The sequence below is a fragment of the Mus pahari genome, chromosome 15, assembly GCF_900095145.1.
Source record: "Mus pahari chromosome 15, PAHARI_EIJ_v1.1, whole genome shotgun sequence".
NCBI classification, from domain to species: Eukaryota; Metazoa; Chordata; class Mammalia; order Rodentia; family Muridae; genus Mus; species Mus pahari.
The window spans coordinates 19110676-19135583 of record NC_034604.1 but is presented as its reverse complement, the minus strand read 5'-3'; the positions used below and the strand labels follow the sequence as shown (position 1 = coordinate 19135583).

Below are 24908 nucleotides of genomic sequence, written 5' to 3'. Positions count from 1 at the left end.
TGTGTGTGTGTGTGTGTGTGTGTGTGTGTGTGTTTCTGTGTTTGTGTAGGTATATGCACTGGTACCCAGAGAGGTCAAAAGAAGGTATGCTCTAGAACCGGAGTTACAGCTATGCGTCAAAGGGGTTGGAAATGCAGCTGCAGGCCTCTGAAAGAGCAGCATGTGGTCCTAACTGCCAAGCTTTCTCTCCAGCCATCGCTGTGCTTTACAACTGAGAAGGTGAAGGCCCATGAGGTAGCTGGAAGAGAGTTCCTCAGCCCCAGAGGCACTCACAGCCTAATTCCCCAAAATTGGGACTGTGGGATTTTCTATGGCAGAAAGGACTTAACAGATTTAATTAAAGAGAGCAAGGGCCAGGGAGATGGCTCAGTTGATAAAGATGATCCCATCAAACCTGATGCCCTGGGTTCTATCCCTGGGTCCTGCACAGTGTAAGTAGAGAACCCACAGCTACAACTTGTTCTCTGATCATAAATGTGTTTTGACATGTGCTTATGTGCACAAGCACACACACAGGCACACACACACTCACACACGCACACATGCACACAAATAAATGTAATAAAAGTTTTAAGAGATTGAGGTAAAAACAATATCTTTTAAATAATTACTGGATGGTGAGTAATTATGACAGCTCAGAAAAGCAAGCAGTTTTTATAGATTGGAAAAAATGACCTTCAAACGCAAGAATACAGGTGGCCTTGTGGCGACCACTTTGACACCCTAGGTTTGTGTGGGTTGTATGCTGTGCCTTGTTTCCAATGTCTGGACTTACAAAACTATAGGATAGTGTGGGCTTCAAATTAAGTCACTAAGTTTTGAGAAGCTAAGAAATATTCACAGGTTTATACTCCTGGGAGCCTCAGAATCGGGAGCATGTGGTTAAGGAGTCTCTCCGGAGGCAGCTCACTTAACTGGGTACCCTGCTGGACCACCTCCCCATTCCTCCCCGGACTCTGAGATGTTAAATGGTGATTCCTAACTGTTATGATATTAGTTGATTCTCAGGTCACATGGTATTAGAATCTCTGTTTTGCAGACGGGAAAAGGAAGGCATACAGATGATAAAGTATTGAAATTTGTGTTTAGGCCAGTCTAAATCACCTACAGGCCAACATTTTGATCATTCTATCTCACTACCACATAAATTTGAACAGCATTTATTGACTGCAGGATATGCCAAAGCAAGCATAAACCACACACTCAAAGTTGAATATTCTTTTTTTTTTTTTTTTTTTTTTTTGGTTTTTTTGAGACAGGGTTTTTCTGTATAGCCCTGGCTGTCCTGGAACTCACTTAGTAGACCAGGCTGGCCTCAAACTCAGAAATCCACCTGCCTCTGCCTCCCGAGTGCTGGGATTAAAGGTGTGCGCCACCATGCCCAGCTAAAGTTGAATATTCTTGAAGCACCTAAACAGATTATACAAGTGTCACTATACCAACTACGCTCCGAGTGTGGCTCACCCCAGAGGGCCATGGTCGAAGTCCACACTGACAAAAGCTCTTCCAATTTTAGGTCTTTCTTGATTAAAACCAGCCGTGCATATATCCATCTCATAGCATTTCTTATCAATATACTTAATAGGTTTTGATTTTTTACTCTGGAGCCAAATCTAAGAGACCATGGCCTGGGTACATGAGCTCAGTTTATCCCAAATGACATGCTACATTGTAGCAACAGAGTCATAAAGCAAGGCACTTTTTAGATACATTGGTGGGAATATCAGGCAGGCAGTTTCCATCAAGCTGGGGAAATGTCTGCTATAGTTTTCAGATGCTAGATGATGGCACTCTATCTTTTGGATTGTTGGAAGCTAGTGGTCTATTAGTACTCCCTATCCCACAAAGTTTCACATGAGAGTAGCAAGGATGGTAGGTAACAGATATGGCAGAGACTGACTATGAAGCAGACTAAATAAAGGCAGTTCATGACAATTTGGTTCTGGATCTGCAACATTCCAACTTTCTACAATGCTTCAATAAGCCTGGTAGAAATGTTAGCACAAGCATGGCTTTTTGGGAACTTCAGTTCACAAGACATCACAAGAAAATGATTGATACACCACTATCCTTCATATCAGACTTCCTGAGAGGGAAGATAAAGAAATATTGTAACTCTACTGCATAAGAGTAACTATCTAACTGACAAATGTGCAAATGAAAAAGATCATGACCCTGCGAATTTATGATCCACAAAACTAGAACTATAGGGAACTTTGTCAGTTGAACTAAGATATCAAGTCTTTTTATATGGGATGTTTTTATTACCATGCTCTAAAAGACAAAATAATATATAATATGCATATACAAAATGGGTCTACATAAAGAACCAGAAAAAAATCTAATTTTGAGTCACAATATTCTCAGTGCTAGAGTTTATAAATGGAACAAAACAAATACACAAGCACAGATATACATACACGCAGCTATACACAAACAGACATATGCACACATACACATAGATAAACACACAGATATACACATATGCACATATACACAAAGAGACATGCACACAGGCATACAGATACACAAATATACACATAGATACACACAGATATGTACACAGATACATAAATTCATACACATGGATATACAAATATTCACACAGACACTTGTAGATGCATATACACAGATGCACATACATATAGATGTGCACACAGATCCACAGACAGGCACACACAAGGTTTCTCTGACTCATTATGACCATGCTTTAATCACAGGTATACTTCTGGACAAAAAGCTATCTGTAATGGATCATTCCTAAAACCGTCCTGGGTACACTTTTGAGAGTTCAAAAAAAAAAATCACAATGGTGATATGTACATGCATGTACCCTCTGGAACTTTGAATATTGAAGTTCTAGATTCTCTCTTTGCTTTAGACTTGTGAATTCATGGGAACAAGTGTCCTTGAACCTGGTAAGAACACAACACAGGCCAATAAGCAGGAGGCTGTGTACCAGACTGAACAAGCAGTCTTGATTTTTAACAAAGCCTTTTCTCTAAGAGTACTTACTCAACACATTTCCTGGAGGTGCTGGGCACAAAGACAAGTGGCCACCATCCCACTGTTCTTCAATGCGTGGATGAATTTAATTGAACCTAGTGACTTCAGTGCCTGAATGAGTCCAAACTAATGCCCCGAAATAATTAGGCACAGAGAGAGGACTACTAAATCTGGTATTTATAGGCTCCAAAAGGCCAGTGAAAGGGGTTTTGGGACTTGAGAAGATTCCTATATGTGAAGCATAATATATTTTGATCTCAGATCATCTAGAAATCAGTTTCAGAGTTGTCCCCTTCCAGCTGTAAGCTGTCACAGTATTAGGCTTACAATGTAAATTGAGTCTCATGTCTTATATGGACACATAATGTCAGGTCATTACAGCAAAACTCAGAATCGTGGTTTGGGAATAAACAAGATAGATACACAAATGAGAGTCCCTCCATTAGAGAGTCCCTCCATTAGCAACCCATTTCTGTTAGAAATGGGTCTGTTCTACTTTTCTCAACTTTGCATCTTATTGCTAAGGTCAAAGACACTCCAAAGTCTAGAGGCAGAGGCAAAGGTGCCTGCAAACAGTAGGTCCAACACAAGGACCCAAGTCCACGGCTCCTGGGTAGAGATGCCTTTACTTTTAAGATTCAGAGCTATGTTCCACTGAGTTAGGCTTCCTTATGAACACCTTCTAGGACTCTGAGAAAGAAATAAATAAGGGGTTCCAGGAACAGGAGACTCCTGGAATTGACAAGTGTTTCGCTTCCCATTCCAGGCTCCCCAGGTACCTTTTCAAGCAAGAAAGCCATTGCTCTCTGGTTCTATCTGATAGAAAAATGTTTTGAAATTGTGCCATTATACCAAGGCCTATGCATTGGCTTCAAAGGACTCAAACGAATGAGACCTTTGGTTTATGCCAGCATTTTGTAAAAGGATGTAAAGGAAGACTGTTTGTAATGATACAGTGAAGAATGAAAACACAGGAAAATGGCTAGTCATTTTTAGTTTTAAATACATTGTTAAGTATGAGAAATTGACTCAATATGAAATATACATATATATGCATACAACATGTATACAACATATATAGGCAGCATTGTTGCCTAAAACTATATACACAGAAACAACATTTTTCTTCACAAAGTTACTGGGAATTATTTGCAAGATGATCTTGGAAATGCTCTCTAGGCAGGCAGCATTCACCACTAACTGGTTTGTTGAGTCCTTAGAAACATGATCATTCTAGGGCTTTTAATAACACACAAACGTCGAGGTCTAAGGAGTCTGAGAACAGGAGGTTGGTATCCCTCACCTCTTTCTTCTAACAGATCAAGGTCATGAGACAGCCAAAAAGAGAGACTGTCCCACCAGGATGGTAGGGGAAGGAGAGTGTTAAAAGGGCCAGGCATTATAAGAGGAAAACAATGGAGACAGGAATGCAGAGGGTGCTGACTGTAGCTAAGCTTTAGGAGAGTGTCCACACCAGCCTGCTGCACTTGATGAATTTTGCCTTCTGAATTGCAAAACTCCAAGGTGCACAACTTTGCTCTTAGGGTGGTAACCATGCTGGGGGATTCGGTTTCTGATGTCCTGGGGACTCTCCTCTAGCTGGATTGCGCTGTAAGTATCCGTCTTTGTTAAGACACATCACTTCTGCTATGGCAGCTTGTATTACATGATCTAATCTAGCTGTTCTGCCTGTTGTGTCTAAAAGGCCTCTGTGGTCAATTAAGATGCCTCTCGGAGAACATCAAGTCAAAGCAGGACAGACTGCCTCCTGCCGCTAATTTAAAGTCCCGGAGCCTTAAAACCATGATCCTGGGCCACCTGTCTTCTGGGTTTATTATTAGCCAGGGTCTCTTCACAAACTGTACTGTGGGCACATGTGCCCCAGGGCCCTCCCTTCTGCTCATCCATTTGCCTGGAATATTCTGTCCTGGATTCCAGTTCAAATTCGCATCTCAGCTCCCGGGCAGCTTTTCCTAATTCTCTGATATTCGCTCACTCCCCACCTCCACACTTCCACAACATTATCCCGCCTTCCCGTGAGTAGCCTCATAATGGCCCCCTGAGTGGCTGTGCTTATCTTCTTTCCTATCACTCAGAGGACTGTCCCTTTCACAGTATCTCGGACACCTGCAGCAAATGTCTGTTAGACCACTGCAGTCACCTCAGGTTGGCAGAGTGGCCGACACTTCATAGAGGAAGGAGAGAGAGAAGGAAGGCAAACAGGTTGTGTGTGCGGCAGCTAATGAGGGCCCTAACTGAGGGATTTACTCCAGGAGTTAGCACAGATGGGGAGAGACTCAAACCTTAGGGGGAGGGGAGCCATGGGAACTAAGGTGGGAACTGGAGAGGATCCTATCTCTAAGCAGGGATTGGTTGGAGGCACTCAGGGTAAGAGAGAAGAAAGCACCGGGGAACCCAGACAATGGGAAATTAATACTTAAAAAGAAAACGAGATGGCTTCTCTCTACTGCTTTATAGGTTCTTCTTGTTTTGAAGAGCTGAGGAGATGTGATGAGGAAAGACTCTCTTAGAAGAAATAATTAAGATTTCACTGAAATAAATGAGGTTGCATCATCATTATCTTACACGATAACATTGCTAACATAGAACATTTAAAAAAGTTAAACTGTGTAGGTTGTGCATGAGAACTATACAATAGACACACACACACACACAGCCAGACATTTAAATCAGCATATGAAGTGTTAGATATCATGGAGACGTTTTAACAGTGTGTTTTTGTGACCTTCCCCCTTGTCCCCATTCCTGCCTGTAGCCTCCTGCCAGGCCCCTTCCCATTGAGTCCTATGCATGCTTTTCTTCCTGTGGCTTTGCTCTTATGACAAGGTGAGGCTGTCAGACAGCAAGGCAGGGAGATGAGATGCATTTGTGTGAGGAACACTGCAGTTCTTCCTTCCACTGCTATTACTAGGCACATAATTTTACTTCTTACTTATTGGCTTGTTTTTTTTAGACAATGTCTTACTATGTAGTCCAGAGTATGGCCTCGAACTTATCATGTGCCCTAGGCTTGCCATGAACTTAGCAATCTTTTTTCCTCTGACTTGTAATTCCAAGTGTGCCTCACCATGTCCAGCTAACTCTTCAACTTTTCAAAAGCCACTACTGAATTTCTCATCATCACTGTCAAACCAAATTCAAGTAACTTGTGGATTCACACTGTTTAGCACAAAAAAGGTGCTAAGAATATGTTTTGACAGTTTATAGTTTCATTTCTATTATGAAGGTGTGATTTTGAAAAATGCATTTCAGGGCATGAAAATATTGTCTGAAACTTCAGAATACTGATATGCCCCCTTTCACGTTGCTAACTGGGTTTCTCTATCCACTTTAGTGGTCATAGGACCTGAAATTCATTAGAGCTGTATAATTTATTGGCTATGCCTCCTACCACTCTGCATTAAGTCTTATCCACTGTTATAGAAAATCATTACGGTCCCTGTTGGATGACAATTACAATAATATCAACAGAAAAAACACTTTCTAAAGTGGATGGACTTCTTCGTATTAATTAAGGTTTATGTACAATTCATTAGAAACCAAGTCTCCAGGCAATGGAAATGAGCATTCAGTAATGCACATCCATGCACATCTTGTGTGGGCACGCACTAGGGAGAGTTTTTAAATTTTATCAACGTAAGCCAACCAGGAGACAGAACTGCAAACCCAGCACACATGCATGTATGACGGTGAGAGCTGTCCTGGGAGTCTGATGCCAAATCAGTTCTAGAGATAATCACTATTTTCTCATTGATTTCACTTTTTAAACGAGAAGTAAATTCCAAGGGGATTAAAGCCTTAGGGAACTGTATCTTTGTTGTTGGGCGAGGTGAGGATCCTGCCTAAGAGAAAATGAAGTGCTAAAGAGGAAGGTGCTTTAGTGACCTTGTGTATTGAACATCTTAAAAGCTAGGCTCACAGGAACTGCCTCTCCTGGTTGGCAAATGCAATGACAGTGGGTGCCACATGGAACAAGACAAGAACGAGATACAATGAGATCTCAAGAATCATACTAATTAGAAAGAATGACAGTGAACATGATGAGATAACACTGTGCTGGGAAAGCTGCCAAGTGCTTATTTAGGACCCTTAGCTTGATAGATAGATAGATAGATAGATAGATAGATAGATAGATAGATAGATAGATAGATAGATAGACTTGGAAAAATATTTGTGGTTTCATTTTCTTTGTTTGGGACAAAAGTCTTTTCTCCAGCCTTCTAGCTTTTATTATGCAACACACCTTTAGTCAGAATATTCCTCAGCCTAAACCAGCAGGAGTTGTTCTGGTCAGGGGAGGCAGGCAGAAGAACCCTTCCATATACATACTCAGCTCTTAGTGTGGACCCAGAGTTCTCATTTTAGCAGAGAGGGAGCATCCTTCACTGGGGAGGGCGGCTGCAAATCCACCATGTTTGGTTTTTGGCAGGCACACACAGGTGACTGCACTGCATATTCTATTCTGAGTTAATTCATGAACTTCATCACTGCACAGAGCACGCTTTTCTATTCAGAACATAGATCTGATCTACAAGTAACTCTTAGATCCACAAGTAACTCTACAGAGTGGATAAAAACTAAAGCACCCGTTACAGAAAACAGTAGAGGAAATTCCCACCTATTTCAAATGAATTGTAGCCCTCGTGGTTTCCTGGAGTACCCTGAAAACCTAATGGACAAGGTTTATATTAATGAGACATAGATGCTCTGTTGTTTTTATAAGAGTTTTTAGGATACTGATAAACTTAACAAGGAGGATGCTAATGTCACGGTAAGAACAGAAATTATATACAAGCAAGAAGTGAATAACAGACTGGCTCCTGCTGGCTGTTCCCAAACCTAATAGAACCAACAAGGTTCCTATAGCATCTTTCCTCACCTGCCCCACGCTTAACTCTATAAATCTATAAGAGATGAAAACCCCCTTGTAACTATGAGCTGTCCATTTGTCTATTTACCTTTCATTAGTGCAGCAATGAGTTAAATATGTGGGCCAGACACAGATGACACATTGGTAACACACAGTGGTAAACAAGACAGAAATAGTTTCTACCCTCAGGGATCTTAACAACCACAATGGAGAAGACAGACATTAAAAATGATTACAAAAATAATTCTTTGTAATTGCTGTAAATGTTGCTCAGAGAAGTAGGTTACTACAGACACTAATTATCCAGTAAGTGCCACCACCGTCATCATCACCATGGACATCATATTTACCATCCCCACTGTCATCTCCAGCAATCATGCGCGATACATCAGACGCTGTGCAAAGTTCTATGAATCCTTTAGCTACTAATAGATTTCAGCAATAAAATTGAGCAATTTCCCGTGAATCTCAGAATATAGCATACTGAGTGTTTTGAGAGATATAACCAGAGACTTCCTTTTCTGCAGGTATAACCTCTATTCTCTTCCAAAGAGGCCACTGGAAGACACTTTGTGTACTAGTATCTTGATACATTTGAATGCAGGGCTGTTTCGGACAGGTCCAGAAGGGAGCAATGTTTCTTGGCATGGTGTGATTAAGAATGTTTGCGTTTCTGTCTAACAAGTAGACCAAGGCCAAATGAGTGAATGTAGAGGAGACCGGTTGGTGAGATGACTGATTGCTGTGACTTCTCCTCTCATTGCTGACCTCTAGTCTTCAGTGATGTTGCTCAGTGAATCAACATGAGTGGAGTGTTTGGTGGACATTGGCAAGGGGCCCGTGGAGTCTGATAAAGTGGAAAAGGAGACCTCAACACACACAGAACATTAGGGCCAGGAGTATAGAGGATGGTAATCCTGAGAACACCCAAAGATTGTGCGGACAGTTCAACTGTGTATGAGTCCATTAGAGAGCAGGCAGGTCTAAGTGACAGTGGCATTATCCAAGTGTGGATGTGTGGATCGAAGCCAGTTCTGGTGTCAAATGATATTTAAATCCAAATTCAACCTCAAGGCTTACAATATTCTTATTTGTTATGTTTTGCTAGATTTTGTGGCAAGGGTGCACAAGATGGCTCAGCAGTCAAGGGCACATCCTCTTCTGGCAGAGGACCTGAACTTGGTTATCAGAATCCACATCCTCTGGCCTACAACTGTGTGGCACTCCAGCAGCAGAGAATCGGATGCCCTCTCTGGACTACCACTAGCACTGCACTCAAATGCACCAACCCCCACACAGATAGACACATGAGCACATATAATTAAAAATAATAAATCATTTTTAAAAACATTCTTTAAAAATGAAGGCACAAAAGAGCTGCAGGGTAACAATTTTTTTCCTCTCATTTTTCTTTTTCTGGCTCAGAGGGACTCAGCACCTGCTTGGCCAGAGTATATAGTATATCACCATTCACACAGCAGAGCCTCCAGAAATTGCGGACTGCTTCCAATGTGCAAGTTCAAGGCACTTTTACAACCTCCCTCAACGCGTGGAATTTTTTTTTACCTCTTTTGAATGAAGAATGAAGAACATGGTACTAAATAAATCTCAAGGCTCTGCCGGTGTTCTGACTACAAATTACTCATCCAGCAGTTGTTCCACGGGAATTATCTACAAAATGCAGCTTTGGCAAACACAGCCACTCAGCAGGGCACAAGTGCAGACCTTGCAGTTGGTGTGCTGTGGACAGACTTCAAGAGCAACGTGCACATCCTGTGGGTTCTGGAAAGAGAACCGGGGACATGATGTCCTGGCGAAAGCTAGTGCTAGTTTATTTTTGGAATCACCCCTTGGAACCATGAAGAAGTGAGGGCTTTGCTTTTTATATTCATTCAGAACCAAGGACAGGAAACACAAACCTTAGAGCATCAAGGTTCCGCTAAACCTAGCTAGTGTGTCCGTCCTGGAGTCTTAATCAGTAGGTACAGCAAACCCTCAGCAGGGAGAAATAACCCAGGGCTTCTTTTAGGTTGTCTGCTGTGGTTGCGGAGCTGCCAGACCTACGAAGACTATTGTTTCTGGGTTGTCGTTCACTCCTCTCCCACTTTGAATGTTCCCTTTTTCCCTTTCCTTTGTGCCCTAACTTAGGCTGTGTTTCCTTTTATGTCACTCAGAGTACCTACTGTGCTCTTAGAAATACTCCTTAAGGACCAAGCACAGATTGGGTTCTATCTCTTTAAAAAAAAAAAAATCAATGCCAGAGTAGGAAACAACTCCTGTACCCATGTCTCTGTCTCTCTCTTCCTCTCTCTTCCTCTCTCTTCCTCTCTCTCTCTCTCTCTCTCTCTCTCTCTCTCTCTCTCTCTCTGTGTGTGTGTGTGTGAACACACAGGTGTGTGCACTCATTCAGATGTTAGAGGACAGCTGTGGATGTTGTTCCTCAGCCACTGTTCACCTTATTCTTAGACACAGGGTCTCTTCCAGGTAGACCTTAAGTCTACCTTAAGTACCTTAAACTCACCAAGTAGGCTAGGCTGACTGGCCAGGCAGCCCCAGAGACCTGCCTTTGTCTGCCTTCCCTGTGCTGAGATTATAAACTCACCGCACCACACCCAGGCCACACATCAGAACCCCGTGAGCTCTACAGATTCTCATGCTTTCATGACAAGAGCTTTACTAAGTTATCTCATAGCCTTTGGTTTTAATGTATGGGAAAGAGTAAATGCTTCACCTAAGGGATACACTCTGACATTTGCTTTGTTAGCTCTTCTCAAAGCATTGTTCCCTAGGGGGAAAGAAGCAACCTGTCACCCAGGGGCTTAATTTGGAAGGGATTATTTCTCACTCACAGAAACTGAGAGCCTTGCTGTCTTTCCTTTGGGTGAACACATAGTAACTTTAGGAAGTGAAGGAGGGCAAGTATTTTAGAGAGAGTGCTTGGCCAGGGAGTCAGACATACTTGGATTAAAATCCCTGCTGTGTGAGGACGTCAGGTTCTTAGAGTTTAGTTTCCCAGACTTTGGATTTCCTCATTTGAAAGTAGATACAATCACGTGAGAGTCCACAAGGCTTGAACAAGGTGACCACCCACCGTGTTTCGTGTTAGGTGTTAGTTGTTGTCACTTGACATCTGTCACACTCTCCTACTAGCATTCTCATGTGGCATCTGTGCACTGGGTCTGTTTTCCTTCAGACAGAGAGGCAGACAAATGCACCAGGCCTTGGGGTCATGGTCATGACCTGGCCATGCTGAGTGCCCAGAGCTGGGCACATAGCCTAAGCTGGGATTGGCTTTTAAGAAAAACCCTCTGCAGTGTGGATGGGGGCGTGGGGGTGGGTGGGGGGATGTTATGTCACTCATTGTTAGCTGGAAAGCTCCTGTCTGGGAGTTGGAGAAAGATACCAGATCTGATTTTTTTGGTTTCAATAGTAGTCAGTAAGGCCCAGACAGAAACAAGCAGAGCCTAGACATGGAGTGGTAATGCTTTGGGCATGTCCTCTGACTCTGCATCAAGGATGAAGTCACCTGTATGTGGGCTCCTCTTACATAAACCAGTTTCTCTTTTTAACATGACTGGAGTGGGATGATGATGACAACGGTCATGATGATGGCACCACGCCTACCACCTCCACCACAATAATCACCATCACCACAGTAACCACTGTCACCATCCCCATTCCCATCACAATAATCACATCACTATCATCATGACTACCACAATAATAAACATCACGACCACCACCATAATAATCACCATCACCACCACCACCACCACCACCACCACCACAATCCCCTACCACAATCATCAACATCACCATCAATATTACCATCATACCAGGAACCAAACCCAGGGCCTCACACAAGGCAGACAGGTGCTGTAAACCCCTGGCCTCACCCCAGCCCATAGAGTGGTGTTTCTGGAACCTGCATTAAGAAAAGCTCGCCGAATTCTTTCTGCTCTCTTTTATTTCTTGTCACAAACTGAGGCCTTCTTTTTCCTTCTTTTTCACAAAGTAACTTGTTTGTGTCACTTTCTTTAATGAATAAAATTTGTTCTTTGACGTATTTACACATGTAAAATGCATTCTAATTACTCCAACATCCCATGTCTGTCAATCTTCCCTCTTTCTTGTCTTTTTGCTTTGTTTTGAAACTCACTGAGTTAAAACCAGGGATGTGTATATGACTGCAGTTTTGAACTGTCCATTGTGGCTTAGTGTGACACCAGGGAGCAGAAGTAAAGACAATAATTCCTCCTCTGCAGGAAGCTTCAGTGCTTACAGTTCAACAGTGAGGGAGAGGGTCCCGAGAGTCCCGTTCCCATATGTAACTGACTGTTGACAAAGTCAGGGTTTTGTAGACAACAGCAGGGAACCACAGTGCTGTAAGCTCAAAATCATGATTGCAGTGGCCATGTTATGCTAGGAAGAAACTTTCCTCGGATTCTTTACTCTTTAGAAAATCCTAAACTAGGCGTGGTGACCCGTACCCTTAATCCTAACATGGGAGAGGCGGAATCAAGCAGACTTCTATGAGTTCTATGTCAGCTTGGTTTTACATAGTGAGTTCCAAGACTGCAGTGTATGATCCTGGCTCAAACAAAATACAACAACGAAATTTCAAAAAAAAAAAAAAAAGCCGATAAGATTAAAATTCAGACTATTTCTGATGACTCTGGCCTCATTTGTTCTCACAGATGTGTCACACTGAATCCTCAATTTCAAATTCTGACTTTTTAACCAAATTCATATCACAGCATTGTAAACATATCTCTGGGGAGCCACTCGTAACACACAGGAAGGCCAATAGGGAAAAACTAATCAATGCTACGGTTCCCTTCCCCTGCCACCTCAGTTGGATTCAGAGAGGCCCGGGCATTAGGGAGGCCCAGCTTTGAGTGTGTCTTTGAGGGCATTTCCAGAGAGGACTACAGAGGGGCAGGGTGAGAAGCTCTGCACTGAATGTGTACTTCTGCATCATCTCCTGGGCTGGGATTTCAGACTGAGCCAAAAGTGAGAGGGAGAGAATCATCTGACAACCGACATTTGTCTCTGCTTGCTTCATATCTCCTCAGCTATGAGAAAGCAGCCTCCTGTGCTTGTTACCTCCGCCACAAACAGCTCCTGCTGCCACATTTTTCACACCAACGAACTGTGTCTCCTCAAACCACAGGCAAAGCAAACCTTTTCTCCCTTGTGATGCTTAATATTGATTGTCCAGAAGACGGGACCTACAATAATCTCCATTGTCCATCTTGATTAGGAAAAGTAAGGTGGGAGGAGCCACTGTACAGGTGGGCAGCAACATTCCCTAAGCCTGGTTTCCGGACTGCACAGAAAGGTGAAACTTGCCCATTGACTCAAGTTCTGGCTGTTAAGACAACTGCACCCTGCAACTGTGAGCCCAAATCACCCCCTCTCTTAAGTTGCTTCCTGCTGGGCGTCTTATCACTGCAACAGGAACAGTAGCTGATGCAACTCTGCTCATTCCAGAATTCTGTCTTAGCAAGAAAAGCAAGCACTAGATCCCACTGTGGGTACATAGTCATTTCTAACACTGTGCTCAATTTCCTTTTGTGTCTTCTTGCCCCTAGTCTCCAGTAAGAGTGTCACACGCCATATACTATTTTATAAAAAAGGCATATTGTCTCTCAAGAAACATTTTTATAAGGGTCTTTGAATGGTTTTTCATTATGTGGATATATCATAATTTATTTAACCATTTCTCCATTCTTGGGTATCCACTTTTTGTTAAAATTTTAGTGTCTTAAATAATACTGCCATCATGACCATTGTTTATAAATTTGGGGTAAAAGTATTTTCTTTTTAGAAATTCCTAGAAGTAGAATTATTGTGTAAATGGTCATAAACATTTCAAATGAGTTAAAATATCATAAAACTATTTTCCAGGAAATTTGTAGTAAATCTCATTATTGTAAAATAACGCTTATTAAATTCACATTCACTAGGTACATAGTATTTATTGACCATGGAGTGACTTTACTTACACACTTCCCTATTATGAGACAGTCCCTGTTACTATTTTCCATCATTATAAGTGACACTATTGAAGGATCATGTGTGCGTAAGTCTTTATGTCCATTTCAGATTATTTCTTCAGGAGGCTCCAAAAATAATATTTTAATCATAGGCTGCAATTATTTCGAGTCACTGCTGCACATGGATAACTTCCCAGAACTACTGCATCCATTTCTGTTCCTGACAACAAGCTAAGAGAATGGCTTCCAACCTCACTAACATCTTGTATTACTGCTAGGAGGATGGAGCAGAACTCAGCTGACAACGCATCTAAAAGCAACTGATGACTGATAGGTGTGCACCGGGAGCTCATTTTTAGTTTCTTTGAGTAGAGTGAAGCCCAGCAGTTTTCTTATGGTTTTCCTTTTATGTGCTTGTGACCCAGTCATCTACATCCCGTCCCTATTTTACAAATTTTAATATTTTCCACAGACTTCCCACTAATTCTTTATATAAGGTTATTGACCCTATCATCTCATGTATGTATAGCAGACATACATTTTACAAATTATTTCTAGGAATTTGCACAGGTACTTTAGGTCACTGACCTCCATCCCTCATGAAGGGATGCAGTAATCTCGACTCACTGTATGCTCCTTTGTCACGTGGGGAGGCAGCACAGCAGGGACTCATCACACAGCCTGAAGCACTGGGACAGCTTGAAAAGGAATGGACAGTAACACCTGTCTTTTAGGATTGTCCTGGGGGTTAACTAATGTGCATGTCCATTCCTGGGTGTCATTCCAAGAAAGTTCTTACCATTATTGGCTATTACTTACACATTTAAAAAATGCTCCTAATGCCATTTCTTTGACATAGGAATACTTAAATGTTAACATTGTGAACTATCGTCCAGATTTTTGCAGCACAAAACCCCCTTTCCCCCATAGATCATTAAAAAAATTTTCTTTTTAGATATTTGCTCAGAAGGAAGCAATCTACTTAAAGATATTTACATGAGTTTGCATAGCAGCTCTAATTGCATAGCCACAAACTATAAACAACCTGATGCAGAATACCAGGTAAATGGCAAATAAGAAATGATTAAAGTCATAAAAATAATCATATTTGATGATCCAACAATGTGGAATGTAGATGAATCACGAAATGGTTGTTCTGAATAAGAGAAACCAGGCAAAAATGTCTTCCCTATGTAGTTTTGTGTACATAAATTGTAGAAAAATCCAACAGCCAACACGATGACTTAAGTCAGAGCTGTGCTTGTCGGAGGAGGGAGGAGTGGGTGGGAGGCGCTGCCAGGGGCTTGGGGAGACACCGTGGGCGGTTTGTGTTTTCAGGGTGTTACTTCTAGAGGTGACTTGTGCTGTGTACAACAGACCAACAACTTTTGTGTATGATGTAAGTAGAATAGTCTGTTACCAATGTTATGACAATAAAGCTGTTTGAAAATTCCCCCTTTTTTTATTACTTCCTAAGCTTGTTTTATTATACCTAATTAACAGTGACTCAGTTGTCACTTATTTTACAATGTGCATTGTTTTCTTTCCCAATATTATAAGCACACAATAAATTTCTTCCTTATTGATAAGTTCTGTCTGACACAGCATACACTAGTCTACATGCAACTGTTACTTATATTGCCTATACTACCTCCAGGATTTTGTCTGTATTAATGCCCCCTCTAATTGTGGTCTAACTTAATTGCAACTGCATGAAACACTCAAGTGCTGTTAAAGTAACTGGTAAAGCAGGCTTCCTCTCTTGCTCAAGCCTGCCCTAATCAAAGGATTATATCGTAAGAGAATATTTAAATTCAAAGCATTCATTTGATAGAATGTTAAGTACTCAAAATGATAGATGTTAAAAGTCATAATTTTAGTTACACTTTGAAGAAAAACAGTGTGTGTGTGTGTGTGTGTGTGTGTGTGTGTGTGTGTGTGTGTGTATCCTCAAGGGCAGCCACTTGAAGAGCTTCTGAGTTTAGCTAAATTGGAACAACTTGTTACTGACAGTCATGTGCTCTATTTTTTCCCTTCCTGTCCAGATTTTAACAACTGCTTCTCATGGAGAATTAGCGGAGGTCTGAGTATTTCTGAGCTCTCTGGGAAGCAAGGAGATATCTAAGATCAAGGGCAATGTTGGGTAAGCGATGGGTGCGAAGAACTCCCGTGGCATATGATACTTCTAGGAAGACAGTAACATTTCAGAGGTGACATGAGCTTACACGTTGTCTGCTTGACACATGTATATGGGCGAGAATAATTTGAGGCCATAATAATTAATGTCTCTTTACTAGTTTAGCGTAAGTTTAACATGTCTGTCCCACCATTTGGTTCTGCCTATTGCTCTCCCCATTCTTCCTGTTACTGGCCCACATGGGGAACTGTTATTAATGACTGTTCCTTTCTATTGCAAAATCCGCACACCTTCCAGCAATGTGTAAGTATCAGAATGATTGCTCAGAGGGGTACAGAGAACCAGTCAGCTGCCACTTTTAACTTCCTGTATGTACACAGAGTAACTTGGAAATAGCTATATGAAGATTAACTTGAATAAAATTCTGAAGCGATGAAAGAGCTATTTATTGATTACTACAGCTTTATGTGTATGTGTGTGTGCATGCATATCTGGCCATGTGTGTAGTGTTTATATGAGGGTGTGTGTGTGTGTGTGTGTGTTGGTGTGTGTGTGCATGTATGTGCATGTGTGTGAATATATGAGAGAGAGAGAGAGAGAGAGAGAGAGAGAGAGAGAGAGAGAGAGAGAGAGGCCGGAGGTAGTGTTCACTTTGTTTGAGAGGATTTTTTTTTTTTCCCTGGAAATTCACCAAGACAGGCAGTCTCCCTGGCCAGCAAACTCATACTTCTGCCTCCTCCATCTCCCATCTCCTCCAGAACTGAGGTTTTAAGCATACCATCAGGCTTGGCTTTTACATGGATTCTAATTATTGAATTCAAGCTAGCAAGTTTGCAAGACAAGTGCTTTACCAATAGAGCACAGTCATTGCTCTGGCCTAGGAAAGGCAAGTTCTAGCGGTAGATAGCTATTGCTGGTGAGGCCACTGAAGGCTTAAAGGTGAGATGCTTTGTTATCTAAATTGTTCAAATCATGGAGTTTGATTTCCTTTCTCTTTTTTGTTTGTTTCTGAGATATGACCTCATTGTATAGATCTGATTGGCTTGGAACTCACTATATCGATCATGCTACCCTCAAAGTCACAGAGATCAGCTTGCCTCTGTCTCTTATTAAAGGCACGCACCACTAGTCTGAGCTATTTCTTCCATCTTTAAAAAGGAAATAGATAAAGTAATTAGTAAATGTTGATATGGCTTTGCATGTTGGTGCCTGCTTACTACTCAAGATCTGGGGAAGAGAAGGCAGGCAGATCCTTGGGCTCAATGGCCTGCCCTAGCTTAATCAATAAGGCACAGGTTTCAATGAGAAGCCTGATCTCAAACCAAACCAAACCAAACCAAACCAAACCAAACCAAACCAAACCAAACCAAACCAAAAGGGAAATGACATATTCTAGTTTTCTCCCTCTGTTTCTGCATTAAAACATTTGGACCAAAAGCAACTCAAGGAACGGAAGCCAGGGCAGAAACACTGCAGAAATCTTGAGGAGAAACAGTGCTTGCTGGCTTGCTATACTCATTCTTAGCCAGCTTTCTTGTATAGGCCTGACCATCTGCCTAGGAAATAGTATCACCCACAAGGGCCTAGGCACTCCTACATTAGTTAGCAATTAAGACAGTCTCTTACAGGCACACCCACAAAGCTACCTGATGAGGACAATTATCTAATTTTTTTTCAGGTGATGATTCAAGTTGACAGTTAATATTAATTAGGGCACAGTATCAGAGGAACAATACCCAAGACTGACCTCTGGCCTTCATATACACATACATGTTCATATGCATGTGTGCACACACAAACAAATTTGCAGAAGATACTTTCAGAGAACTATAAATTACATCTTCCCAAATAGAGAAAGAAAAAGCAAGTAAAATGGCCATTCGGCCATAGAGAAGCGCCCGTCTGAGATGTTTGATGAAGTGGATTGGCTTCTAGAGATGATTTCCACTCCTGTACCCCTTGGGAGTTTTCCCTCAGTACTCGAAGGGTGAGAAGTTAGGTGTTTCCTCTAATCCCTCTTGCTTGTTATCTTCCTGCAGCATTTAGCTAGTACTCTTGCCCAGTAACATCATTATCAACACACTGACTTCTCATTGCAGAGGAGGCTTACACAAACGTGTCAAGGAAACTGTTAGTCGTTCAGACACCAGTCTCTGCTTACCCTTTTTCTGCTATCTTCTCATCTTCTATATATCTCTAGACATGCCCCCTACATTCCTGCTCTCCCAAGCTACAGTGTCCTCAAATCTCCTTTGCCTCCACATGTGGCTTGCTCATCACTCACAGCCCACAGCAGCAGTACCGTCGCTGGGGAGCCAGTACAACAGAGGCGTTGTTTTTGCTTTGCCTTGTGTCTGTTATGTTTTCCTGTCCTTTTAATTCTGCATCAGTCAGCATGCGCATGTTTCTTCAAGGCAAGTAAACTGTCTATGGAATTCTTCTAGGTCAGAGGCTGACAACCTACTCACACCCGGAAAGCCACATCTGGAGGACAGAGATCAGAGTCCAAGTTTGTACTTAGGTCTAATTGAGTTCTGCCAGGAATCACTCACTTGACCTTGGTGACTCCTCCTTAGCCACTCAGGATTAGGCTTTGGCCAGGCTCTGGCTTGATATTCCAACTGCTCAATTGCTCCCTTAGGTTGCAAAAATGTCAGAACACTTAGTTTTCAGCAAGATGGTAATGGACAATGTGATGTATTATTCAAATCCCAAGCATGAGAGGGATTTCATTTTCTCTCATTACTCCCACGAGCAACAGACATTCTCTGTCAGAAGGTCAGAGTCCTGCAGGTGTCTTTGTAGATTATTTGAATGAAGCACATTATTTGAAGAAGAGACTTAACTATGTCAATCAAATTGATTGACAGAATTTCAACAGAAAAAAGTTCCTTCAACTTGCAAGGGAACCACTCCTATGAAACAAAAACAACTGTTATTTGTAAAAATAAAAGCAAAAGATTTTAATGAGAGGAACAACTTTATAAAACTCATCTTATTTACATGCCATCAACAGATGTGTGACATGCCACACAACTGAAGACGGAGATGACGTGGAAGGACTGCCTTCTAATGGGACGGCTGTGGCTATTCTTATCAGAAATGCTTGCATAAGATGTGCTCTGTTTCCTTCACCTCAATGATGTTGCTCAAAGCCATGGACAGTAACGGACAATTTTAAAGGAGGCTTAAAAATCTAAGAAAACCAAGAAGGATGACCATCGTGTGGATACTTCATTCCTCCTTAGAATAAGGAACAAAATACCCATGAAAGGATATAGGTACAGAGACAAAATTTAGAGCTAAGATGAAAGGATAGACTATCCAGAGACTACCCCATCCGGGAATCCATCCCAGCATCAGCCACCAAACCCAGATACTAATGCACATGCCAGCAAGATTCTGCTGAAGGGACCCTGATATAGTGGCCTCTTGTGAGGCTATGCCAGTGCCTGGCAAACACAGAAGTGTATGCTCACAGTCAGCTATTGGATGGAACACAGGGCCCCCAATGGAGGAGCTAGATAAAGTACCCAAGGTGTTGTAGGGGGCTGCAACCCTGTAGGTGCAACAACAATATGAACTAACCAGTACCCCCTGAGCTCGAGTCTCTAGCTGCATATGTAGCAGAAGATGGCCTAATCGGCCATCACTGGGAAGAGAGGCCCCTTGGTCTTGTAAACTTTATATGACCCAGCACAGGGGAAGGCCAGGGCCAAGTAGTGGGAGTGGGTGGGTAGGGGAGCAGGGGTGGGTATAGGGAACTTTTGGGATAGCATTTGAAATGTAAATAAAGAAAATAATAATAAATAAAAAAAGAAAAAAACTTTAAAAAAATTAGTGACATAATTGATGTTGAAATCATTCTACAGATATAATTGTGTTCTCTCCCAAATATGAAGAATCTTGCTTGGAAGGACTGTCTATGATGAATGAATTCCTCCTTATATTCTCTTCTACCCATATATTTATTATTTTTCCATCTATCCATTGCTCTGTACATAAACTATTATAAGTCCTAGGATTAGACAACCATTAATCCTATCAGTGATTTTCAAAATGGCTATTTGAGGTAAAATAAAATATGTCTTTCTAAAAAAAAAAAAAATCTAAGTCAGGCATTCCTACCCATTTTATTATACAGACAGACAAAAACTCTCTCAGATGGCAGGACTCCTAACTATTGTCATCTTTGGGATGATGATCCTGACAGAGTGATTCACTTCGGCCCCTTCGGTACTGACTCCTTCTGGTCTATTGTCCAGGTTGCTGTCGCCTGAAACTCTTCAAGTGCACATGGCTTCGGGGCATTCAGAGTGAATTAGTTTAAACTTGACAGAAGAGCAGGTAGGTGGAGACTCAGCTTGGTAGTCGGAGCTGACTCTGAGCCGACATCCCAGACCTGTAATTACTGGGACTCCGAGCGTCATTAAGAAATTAACAACACTTTACTTCCTAGGTTGTGGTAAGAATTAAGTGGTACGTGAAAATTGCCTGATGCCAAATTGTCAGTGTATGGTTACTGTGGTGGCGATGATCAGGCAGAGGTGGCAGTGTGCTGATGACCTGCTCCTTGAACAGGTTTATGTGTTTAAATTGTAGCTATTACAAAAAAAAAAAAAAAAAAAAAAAAAACCACCAATTTTCGTTATTTACTACTTTTTGGGGGGACCTCATAAATCTCTTTCCATATCCACTCTTCTTTTTTCCATTTCCCTCTCTCTTCTTCTCCTCTCTGACCCCTTCTCAGTCCCTTTCCTTCTTCCTTTCCTGCTCTGTCCCTTCATTTTTTTGTTATTACTTTGCTTTGTTTTCTTAACAGAAATTCTTGCTAAGCAGCTCAGTTTGGGCTAAAGCTTACAATAGTCCTGCTTCAGATCATCAAGTGCTGGGGTATGGACACGCAGCACAACACCTGGGTTCCACCCTTTACTTTCGTGTGTTATAAATGCAACTTCTAGCTCGTTATTTGTCTTTTAATTTTCCTTAAAATGTTTCCCAGACGTAACATGGCCATTTTGTTGTGATGCTTTTGCTCTTGAGGGCATGCTCTTCTCTGCCAAGTTCTCTATTTTCTCTATTACTCTCATGGATCCTCACTGAATACTGGAACTGCTAATCCATCTAGCATTGTCTCTCATGTGTGAAATAGGCAGAGAGGTGAGGATTTCTTTTTCTGAATATAATCTTTCCTCAAATAATCCAGAATCAAGAAGTCTGAACATGAAATACGGTTTGGAAGTGAAATTGAAAATGCAAAGTAATTAATATTTTAAAAGAACATAGACTGTGAACCCTTCATAGCATTTGTACTGGAGTCAAGAACTATAAAATGACTCTGAAATTATTATGAAAATGAAGCCAGGAGAATACTCTTTATATATTGAATATATAACAAGTGACTTTTTCCTAGAAAAGAGTTTATTCTCTTATCATGCACTGATTGTCTAATTCCTGATAAGCTTAATCATTTTTTTTTAATGAAAGCCTCTAGTGTTTTTCTAGCAAAGCCGACATCATCTTATAATACAGCCCTTTAAGAGCACAACAAAGCATGCCTATTGTTACTGATTTACAAATGCTATTAATAGAATTAATTAAAATTGAAGCACATTTCTGAGAATCACACAGTGCATTAGAGATTTCCATTTTCTTTCTAGAAAATATTGCCCCTTTATTAGCTAGAGAGTCACACTTTCTAAGTCTATCCCACTCTCCAAATTAGTCACTATTGCCAATGTCATCTGCACCGGCCTTATGAACATGGAATGTCTACTTTCTTTTTTCACTTGAAAAGTTTAAGAACCACTAAAAAGAGTCAAAAATCCAACCTTTCATATAAAACTTACAGTGACCAATAATAAAACACATTTTAATAAAATAATGTCAAAGTATCCCTTAATACTGCTGCAAGAGCCGGTATTGAATCCTCGTTCATTGGCTTAATCTTCAGTTATCTTAAGATATTGTCTTGGGGTTCAGAACATATCATGAATTTTCCAGAAGCCTCAATGTGAGTATCTTTGATTCTCCACCATAGCTCTGCTGAATATAGACTTCACAGAGGTAAAGGTTTTCAGATAATTGGCTATCTGACTATCTATGTGGTACCAGAAATTAGAGACAAAATTTAAAGTACAGTGCCAATCATTCACATAAACAGAAGGTCCAAGTTGGACACAGACTGATGAAAACACCCAGTTAAAACAGTTTGACAATATTTCTGATTGTAGTCAGTACACCAAGGAATGGTTCTGCATCTTACAAATGAGGGTACCAAAGTGGCTCTATACAGCTCTATACAGGAAGTTTCTATTTACACAGTCTTAGAATGTAGTTTGCGTGCATGTGTGTGTGTGTGTGCGCGCGCGCGCGCATGCAGGAACAGGTGTCATGACAAGTATAGAGGTTCGCGGACAACTTTGTGGGGTTGATTAGTCCCTTCAAACATATGTGACAAGTGCCTATACCCATTCCTACATCTTGCTGGCTATCTAAAAGAAGCTTCTGTCTGCTGACCTCTGTGTCAATGACTGCAGAGACGAATGCTTCCATATGATCTGGTGTCACACGACATGACAACCTGACATTTGGATATAGGCTGTTTACTGCATACACTTCTTGCTAGATGTTAGCTTAAACAGGGTGGAGGAAACACTTCTTTTAAGGTAGTGTTTGTGTGTGTGTGTGTGTGTGTGTTAGATAAGCTAATAGAATGAACTGTATATTGAGTTGGTTAGTAGTGGTGTACACCTTTGATTCCAGCTCTTGGGAAGTAGAGGCAGAGAAAGCCTGCCCTGGCCTCCCCCAAGTACATACACAAGAAGAACGAACTGTACAGTATCATGTATTTTAAACATGGTATAGTTAAGTGAACATGCTTTTTTTTTTTTTTTAAAATTAATTCTACCCTGTCTGTACAACTCAGTGCTTTTCTGGCAACTTGACATACACCTACTTAGAACTGGGAAAATGAATCTTAACAGCAAAAAAATGCCTTCATAATATTGACCTGTAGGCAAATCTGTAGAACATTCTCTTGATTCCTGATTTCTGTGCTTGGACCCCATTCCCTGTGGGTAGCATCATCTCAAGACAAGCCGTTCACGGTGCTGGGGTGCACAGGAAAGCAGGTCGAGCAAGGCAGTAGACAGCATTCTCCTACTGTCTATGCTTCAGTTCCTGCCTCCAGTGTTCTGCCTTGAGTTTCTGCCATGACTTCCATTCGTGCTAGACTACAACTACAAGCTGAAACGAAGCCTTTCCTTTGCAAGCTGCTTCTACCATGGCGTTTGTCTTAGCAATAATCTTAAGGAAAACACATATGGAGTATTTTCGGTCCCAATGATAAAGGAGGAGAATAGACATTGAAACTTTTACCTTCTGTCACTTGCGTCATGTCCTCTCTCCCTGTTTCTTACCATCCCTTTCCTTCTCACCCCTTTGATTTTTTTCTTTCAATAAAAACAGACCCTTCTTTTCCACCCAGACCACTCTTTTTTAAACCAAAGATGCTGCCAGATTTCAGAGTTTCACATTGAAAAATTTATGAGGTCTGATTTTTTTTTTTTTCTGATTTGAGGGAAACTTTCCATCATTTCGTAAAAACAATCTATGGTTGTCAAATATTTATCTCAAAAGATACTCTGAAAGACCGTTCTGATATTATAAACAACAAAGAGAAAAGGAAAAGACCAAATTCTTAGAGAAGCATTAATCTTTTACAAATGTGAGTTGTGATTATAATGCTTTGATATTTGTTATCATGGGAAACAGCCCCCCCCTTTTTAAAAAAGCATGGACAAGTATGTTCAGAATAATGGTTATAACTCCTAGGTGAAGTTTGGGAGTTAGTTTAGCTACATTAAAACTGTATAGCAGCGAAACAACAATAAAAACAGTGCAAAATTGCATCTAACAAAATCAGTTTCTCCTTTTGGAGAAAGCATAGTATACACTCCACTTGTAATGATATATTGGTTTTTGTCCTAAATGTTAATAAGTGGCAAATAATTGATTTTTATCTCACCAAGAAAGTATTTTCCAAACAGTGTTCTTAGTGGGTGTTGAATAGGTTATAATATCAGCCAACTTTGCAATGATTTAGTCAGATCTTGTCTTTGCAAGCTACCAAGACAACTTTGAACAGGTAACAGAAGTTGCCTGGTTTGCCTTTGGCTAAAAGATAAAAGAAATCCTATTCTTTTGAAGGAATAATACATAAAACGTCAGTAAAATCTGAACGAGGAGCCAGAGTAAGTTATCAATAAGGATGTTTTCTTTTGTTCATGGGCTTGCTTGGAGCATCTCAAAGTCTCCTCCTTGATGCAAGCTGCCAGGGTGTCATGTGAGCAAATCAGTAGGAGGCGTCATCCTCTCTGCTCACTCTGGCATTCTCGGTGCACCAAGCCACATTGCATTGTTTACATTCGGTTCTGGCAGCTATCTCTAAGCAAAAGAGTTCATTTTGCACTCACCCATATTGTATTTACTTCTGTTTTTAATTCCTCTAGTACACATAGAGTTGCAATATGTAACAGAAAAGAATGCCGATAAATTGACATACATGCTAAAAACCGTGGGGAAAAATGGAACTCTGATGCTGGCTGGAGCTGGAAGTCAGTATGACTCAAGAGGGAAGAAAAACCTGCACAGGGTGAGTTCAGTGAGTAACCTGCTGGAGAACCTGGAACTCCTGCTTAACTGAGCAGGAGACATGTAGCTTGGCCAATACCCCCGAAGAAAGCAGAGCATTTGCAAAGAGAAAAAAAAACGATCCACTCAGTCAATCACTGATCCTACAACACTAATGACTATGCTTTCTGCCTCCTTTCTGTTTCTTTCTTACACACACACACACACACACACACACACA

General features: G+C 41.2%; 1 protein-coding gene across 17 annotated transcripts in view; it reads right to left on the bottom strand.

Moving 5' to 3' along the window:
• Dtna (dystrobrevin alpha) overlaps positions 1-24908 on the bottom strand; it is a 389557-nt gene that overhangs the window by 177278 nt on the left and 187371 nt on the right. The window lies entirely within an intron of this gene.